This window comes from Salvelinus alpinus, chromosome 3 (genome assembly GCF_045679555.1).
Source record: "Salvelinus alpinus chromosome 3, SLU_Salpinus.1, whole genome shotgun sequence".
In the NCBI taxonomy this organism is placed as follows: domain Eukaryota; kingdom Metazoa; phylum Chordata; class Actinopteri; order Salmoniformes; family Salmonidae; genus Salvelinus; species Salvelinus alpinus.
The window spans coordinates 103,698,037-103,704,036 of record NC_092088.1 but is presented as its reverse complement, the minus strand read 5'-3'; the positions used below and the strand labels follow the sequence as shown (position 1 = coordinate 103,704,036).

Genomic DNA, 6,000 nt, shown 5'->3' with positions numbered 1-6,000 from the left:
GTTTCTCCTTAGTGATTGTCTTCAGACTGTAGGGGAGTTTCTCCTTAGTGTTTGTCTTCAGACTGTAGAGGAGTTTCTCCTTAGTGTTTGTCTTCAGACTGTAGAGGAGTTTCTCCTTAGTGTTTGTCTTCAGACTAGAGGAGTTTCTCCTTAGTGTTTGTCTTCAGACTGTAGAGGAGTTTCTCCTTAGTGTTTGTCTTCAGACTAGAGGAGTTTCTCCTTAGTGTTTGTCTTCAGACTGTAGAGGAGTTTCTCCTTAGTGTTTGTCTTCAGACTAGAGGAGTTTCTCCTTAGTGTTTGTCTTCAGACTGTAGAGGAGTTTCTCCTTAGTGATTGTCTTCAGACTGTAGAGGAGTTTCTCCTTAGTGTTTGTCTTCAGACTGTAGAGGAGTTTCTCCTTAGTGATTGTCTTCAGACTGTAGAGGAGTTTCTCCCTTAGTGTTTGTCTTCAGACTGTAGAGGAGTTTCTCCTTAGTGTTTGTCTTCAGACTGTAGAGGAGTTTCTCCTTAGTGTTTGTCTTCAGACTGTAGAGGAGTTCTCTCCTCAGTGTTTGTCTTCAGACTGTAGGGGAGTTTCTCCTTAGTGTTTGTCTTCAGACTGTAGAGGAGTTCTCTCCTTAGTGTTTGTCTTCAGACTGTAGAGGAGTTTCTCCTTCAGTGTTTGTCTTCAGACTGTAGAGGAGTTCTCCTTAGTGTTTGTCTTCAGGACTGTAGAGGAGTTTCTCCTTAGTGTTTGTCTTCAGGCTGTAGAGGAGTTTTCTCCTTAGTGTTTGTCTTCAGACTGTAGAGGAGTTTCTCCTTAGTGTTTGTCTTCAGACTGTAGAGGAGTTTCTCCTTAGTGTTTGTCTTCAGACTGTAGAGGAGTTTCTCCTTAGTGTTTGTCTTCAGACTAGAGGGAGTTTCTCCTTAGTGTTTGTCTTCAGACTGTAGAGGAGTTTCTCCTTAGTGTTTGTCTTCAGACTGTCAGAGGAGTTTTTCCTTTGGTGCTTTCTGTCTTCAGACTGTAGAGGAGTTTCTCCTTAGTGTTTGTCTTCAGACTGTAGAGGAGTTTCTCCTTAGTGTTTGTCTTCAGACTGTAGAGGAGTTTCTCCTTAGTGTTTGTCTTCAGACTGTAGAGGAGTTTCTCCTTAGTGTTTGTCTTCAGACTGTAGACGAGTTTCTCCTTGGTGTTTGTCTTCAGACTGTAGAGGAGTCTCTCCTTAGTGTTTGTCTTCAGACTGCCGAGGAGTTTCTCCTTTAGTGTTTGTCTTCAGGGACTGTAGAGGAGTTTCTCCTTAGTGTTTGTCTTCAGACTGTAGAGGAGTTTCTCCTTAGTGATTGTCTTCAGACTGTAGAGGAGTTTCTCCTTAGTGATTGTCTTCAGAGCTAGAGGAGTTTCTCCTTAGTGATTGTCTTCAGACTAGAGGAGTTTCTCCTTAGTGTTTGTCTTCAGACTGTAGAGGAGTTTCTCCTTAGTGATTGTCTTCAGACTAGAGGAGTTTCTCCTTAGTGTTTGTCTTCAGACTGTAGAGGAGTTTCTCCTTAGTGTTTGTCTTCAGACTGTAGAGGAGTTTCTCCTTAGTGTTTGTCTTCAGACTGTAGAGGAGTTTCTCCTTTAGTGTTTGTCTTCAGACTGTAGAGGAGTTTCTCCTTAGTGATTGTCTTCAGACTGTAGAGGAGTTTCTCCTTAGTGTTTGTCTTCAGACTAGAGGAGTTTCTCCTTTCAGTGATTGTCTTCAGACTGTAGAGGAGTTTCTCCTTAGTGTTTGTCTTCAGACTGTAGAGAGGAGTTTCTCCTTAGTGTTTGTCTTCAGACTGTAGAGGAGTTTCTCCTTAGTGTTTGTCTTCAGACTGTAGAGGAGTTTCTCCTTAGTGTTTGTCTTCAGACTGTAGAGGAGTTTCTTCCTTAGTGTTTGTCTTCAGACTGTAGTAGGAGTTTCTCCTTAGTGTTTGTCTTCAGACTGTAGAGGAGTTTCTCCTTAGTGTTTGTCTTCAGACTAGAGGAGTTTCTCCTTAGTGATTGTCTTCAGACTGTAGAGGAGTTTCTCCTTAGTGTTTGTCTTCAGACTGTAGAGGAGTTTCTCCTTAGTGTTTGTCTTCAGACTGTAGAGGAGTTTCTCCTTAGTGTTTGTCTTCAGACTAGAGGAGTTTCTCCTTAGTGTTTGTCTTCAGACTGTAGAGGAGTTTCTCCTTAGTGTTTGTCTTCAGACTGTAGAGGAGTTTCTCCTTAGTGATTGTCTTCAGACTGTAGAGGAGTTTCTCCTTAGTGATTGTCTTCAGACTAGAGGAGTTTCTCCTTAGTGATTGTCTTCAGACTAGAGGAGTTTCTCCTTAGTGTTTGTCTTCAGACTGTAGAGGAGTTTCTCCTTAGTGATTGTCTTCAGACTAGAGGAGTTTCTCCTTAGTGTTTGTCTTCAGACTGTAGAGGAGTTTCTCCTTAGTGTTTGTCTTCAGACTGTAGAGGAGTTTCTCCTTAGTGTTTGTCTTCAGACTGTAGAGGAGTTTCTCCTTAGTGTTTGTCTTCAGACTGTAGAGGAGTTTCTTCTGAGTGATTGTCTTCAGACTGTAGAGGAGTTTCTCCTTAGTGTTTGTCTTCAGACTAGAGGAGTTTCTCCTTAGTGTTTGCTCTTCAGACTGTCAGAGGAGTTTCTCCTTAGTGTTTGTCTTCAGACTGTAAGAGGAGTTTCTCCTTAGTGTTTGTCTTCAGACTGTAGAGGAGTTTCTCCTTAGTGTTATGTCTTCAGGACTGTCGAGAGGAGTTTCTCCTTAGTGATTGTCTTCAGACTGTAGAGGAGTTTCTCCTTAGTGTTTGTCTTCAGACTAGAGGAGTTTCTCCTTAGTGATTGTCTTCAGACTGTAGAGGAGTTTCTCCTTAGTGTTTGTCTTCAGACTGTAGAGGAGTTTCTCCTTAGTGTTTGTCTTCAGACTGTAGAGGAGTTTCTCCTTAGTGTTTGTCTTCAGACTGTAGAGGAGTTTCTCCTTAGTGTTTGTCTTCAGACTAGAGGAGTTTCTCCTTAGTGTTTGTCTTCAGACTGTAGAGGAGTTTCTCCTTAGTGTTTGTCTTCAGACTGTAGAGGAGTTTCTCCTTAGTGTTTGTCTTCAGACTGTAGAGGAGTTTCTCCTTAGTGTTTGTCTTCAGACTGTAGAGGAGTTTCTCCTTAGTGTTTGTCTTCAGACTGTAGAGGAGTTTCTCCTTAGTGTTTGTCTTCAGACTAGAGGAGTTTCTCCTTAGTGATTGTCTTCAGACTGTAGAGGAGTTTCTCCTTAGTGTTTGTCTTCAGACTGTAGAGGAGTTTCTCCTTAGTGTTTGTCTTCAGACTGTAGAGGAGTTTCTCCTTAGTGTTTGTCTTCAGACTAGAGGAGTTTCTCCTTAGTGTTTGTCTTCAGACTGTAGAGGAGTTTCTCCTTAGTGTTTGTCTTCAGACTGTAGAGGAGTTTCTCCTTAGTGTTTGTCTTCAGACTGTAGAGGAGTTTCTCCTTAGTGTTTGTCTTCAGACTGTAGAGGAGTTCCTCCTTAGTGTTTGTCTTCAGACTGTAGAGGAGTTTCTCCTTAGTGATTGTCTTCAGACTGTAGAGGAGTTTCTCCTTAGTGTTTGTCTTCAGACTAGAGGAGTTTCTCCTTAGTGTTTGTCTTCAGACTGTAGAGTTTCTCCTTAGTGTTTGTCTTCAGACTGTAGAGGAGTTTCTCCTTAGTGTTTGTCTTCAGACTGTAGAGGAGTTTCTCCTTAGTGTTTGTCTTCAGACTGTAGAGGAGTTTCTCCTTAGTGTTTGTCTTCAGACTGTAGAGGAGTTTCTCCTTAGTGTTTGTCTTCAGACTGTAGAGGAGTTTCTCCTTAGTGTTTGTCTTCAGACTATAGAGGAGTTTCTCCTTAGTGTTTGTCTTCAGACTGTAGAGGAGTTTCTCCTTAGTGTTTGTCTTCAGACTGTAGAGGAGTTTCTCAGTGTTTGTCTTCAGACTAGAGGAGTTTCTCCTTAGTGTTTGTCTTCAGACTGTAGAGGAGTTTCTCCTTAGTGTTTGTCTTCAGACTGTAGAGGAGTTTCTCCTTAGTGTTTGTCTTCAGACTAGAGGAGTTTCTTAGTGTTTGTCTTCAGACTGTAGAGGAGTTTCTCCTTAGTGTTTGTCTTCAGACTGTAGAGGAGTTTCTCCTTAGTGTTTGTCTCCAGACTGTAGAGGAGTTTCTCCTTAGTGTTTGTCTTCAGACTGTAGAGGAGTTTCTCCTTAGTGTTTGTCTTCAGACTGTAGAGGAGTTTCTCCTTAGTGTTTGTCTTCAGACTATAGAGGAGTTTCTCCTTAGTGTTTGTCTTCAGACTGTAGAGGAGTTTCTCCTTAGTGTTTGTCTTCAGACTGTAGAGGAGTTTCTCCTTAGTGTTTGTCTTCAGACTATAGAGGAGTTTCTCCTTAGTGTTTGTCTTCAGACTGTAGAGGAGTTTCTCCTTAGTGTTTGTCTTCAGACTGTAGAGGAGTTTCTCAGTGTTTGTCCTCAGACTGTAGAGGAGTTTCTCAGTGTTTGTCCTCAGACTGTAGAGGAGTTTCTCCTTAGTGTTTGTCTTCAGACTGTAGAGGAGTTTCTCCTTAGTGTTTGTCTTCAGACTAGAGGAGTTTCTCCTTAGTGTTTGTCTTCAGACTGTAGAGGAGTTTCTCCTTAGTGTTTGTCTTCAGACTGTAGAGGAGTTTCTCCTTAGTGTTTGTCTCCAGACTGTAGAGGAGTTTCTCCTTAGTGTTTGTCTTCAGACTGTAGAGGAGTTTCTCCTTAGTGTTTGTCTTCAGACTGTAGAGGAGTTTCTCCTTAGTGTTTGTCTTCAGACTATAGAGGAGTTTCTCCTTAGTGTTTGTCTTCAGACTGTAGAGGAGTTTCTCCTTAGTGTTTGTCTTCAGACTGTAGAGGAGTTTCTCCTTAGTGTTTGTCTTCAGACTGTAGAGGAGTTTCTCCTTAGTGTTTGTCTTCAGACTAGAGGAGTTTCTCCTTAGTGTTTGTCTTCAGACTGTAGAGGAGTTTCTCCTTAGTGTTTGTCTTCAGACTGTAGAGGAGTTTCTCCTTAGTGTTTGTCTTCAGACTGTAGAGGAGTTTCTCCTTAGTGTTTGTCTTCAGACTATAGAGGAGTTTCTCCTTAGTGTTTGTCTTCAGACTGTAGAGGAGTTTCTCCTTAGTGTTTGTCTTCAGACTGTAGAGGAGTTTCTCCTTAGTGTTTGTCTTCAGACTGTAGAGGAGTTTCTCCTTAGTGTTTGTCTTCAGACTGTAGAGGAGTTTCTCCTCAGTGTTTGTCTTCAGACTAGAGGAGTTTCTCCTTAGTGTTTGTCTTCAGACTGTAGAGGAGTTTCTCCTTAGTGTTTGTCTTCAGACGGTAGAGGAGTTTCTCCTTAGTGTTTGTCTTCAGACTGTAGAGGAGTTTCTCCTTAGTGTTTGTCTTCAGACTGTAGAGGAGTTTCTCCTTAGTGTTTGTCTTCAGACTGTAGAGGAGTTTCTCCTTAGTGTTTGTCTTCAGACTGTAGAGGAGTTTCTCCTTAGTGTTTGTCTTCAGACTGTAGAGGAGTTTCTCCTTAGTGTTTGTCTTCAGACTGTAGAGGAGTTTCTCCTTAGTGATTGTCTTCAGACTGTAGAGGAGTTTCTCCTTAGTGTTTGTCTTCAGACTGTAGAGGAGTTTCTCCTTAGTGTTTGTCTTCAGACTGTAGAGGAGTTTCTCCTTAGTGTTTGTCTTCAGACTGTAGAGGAGTTTCTCCTTAGTGTTTGTCTTCAGACTGTAGAGGAGTTTCTCCTTAGTGATTGTCTTCAGACTGTAGAGGAGTTTCTCCTGAGTGATTGTCTTCAGACTAGAGGAGTTTCTCCTTAGTGTTTGTCTTCAGACTGTAGAGGAGTTTCTCCTGAGTGATTGTCTTCAGACTAGAGGAGTTTCTCCTTAGTGTTTGTCTTCAGACTGTAGAGGAGTTTCTCCTTAGTGTTTGTCTTCAGACTGTAGAGGAGTTTCTCCTTAGTGATTGTCTTCAGACTAGAGGAGTTTCTCCTTAGTGTTTGTCTTCAGACT

At 41.9% G+C, this 6,000-nt stretch overlaps 1 protein-coding gene across 2 annotated transcripts in view; it reads left to right on the top strand.

Annotated features, from left to right (window-relative positions):
* The window catches only part of acadsb (acyl-CoA dehydrogenase short/branched chain), a gene marked incomplete in the record, with an annotated part of 33,017 nt that overhangs the window by 5,070 nt on the left and 21,947 nt on the right, over positions 1-6,000 (top strand).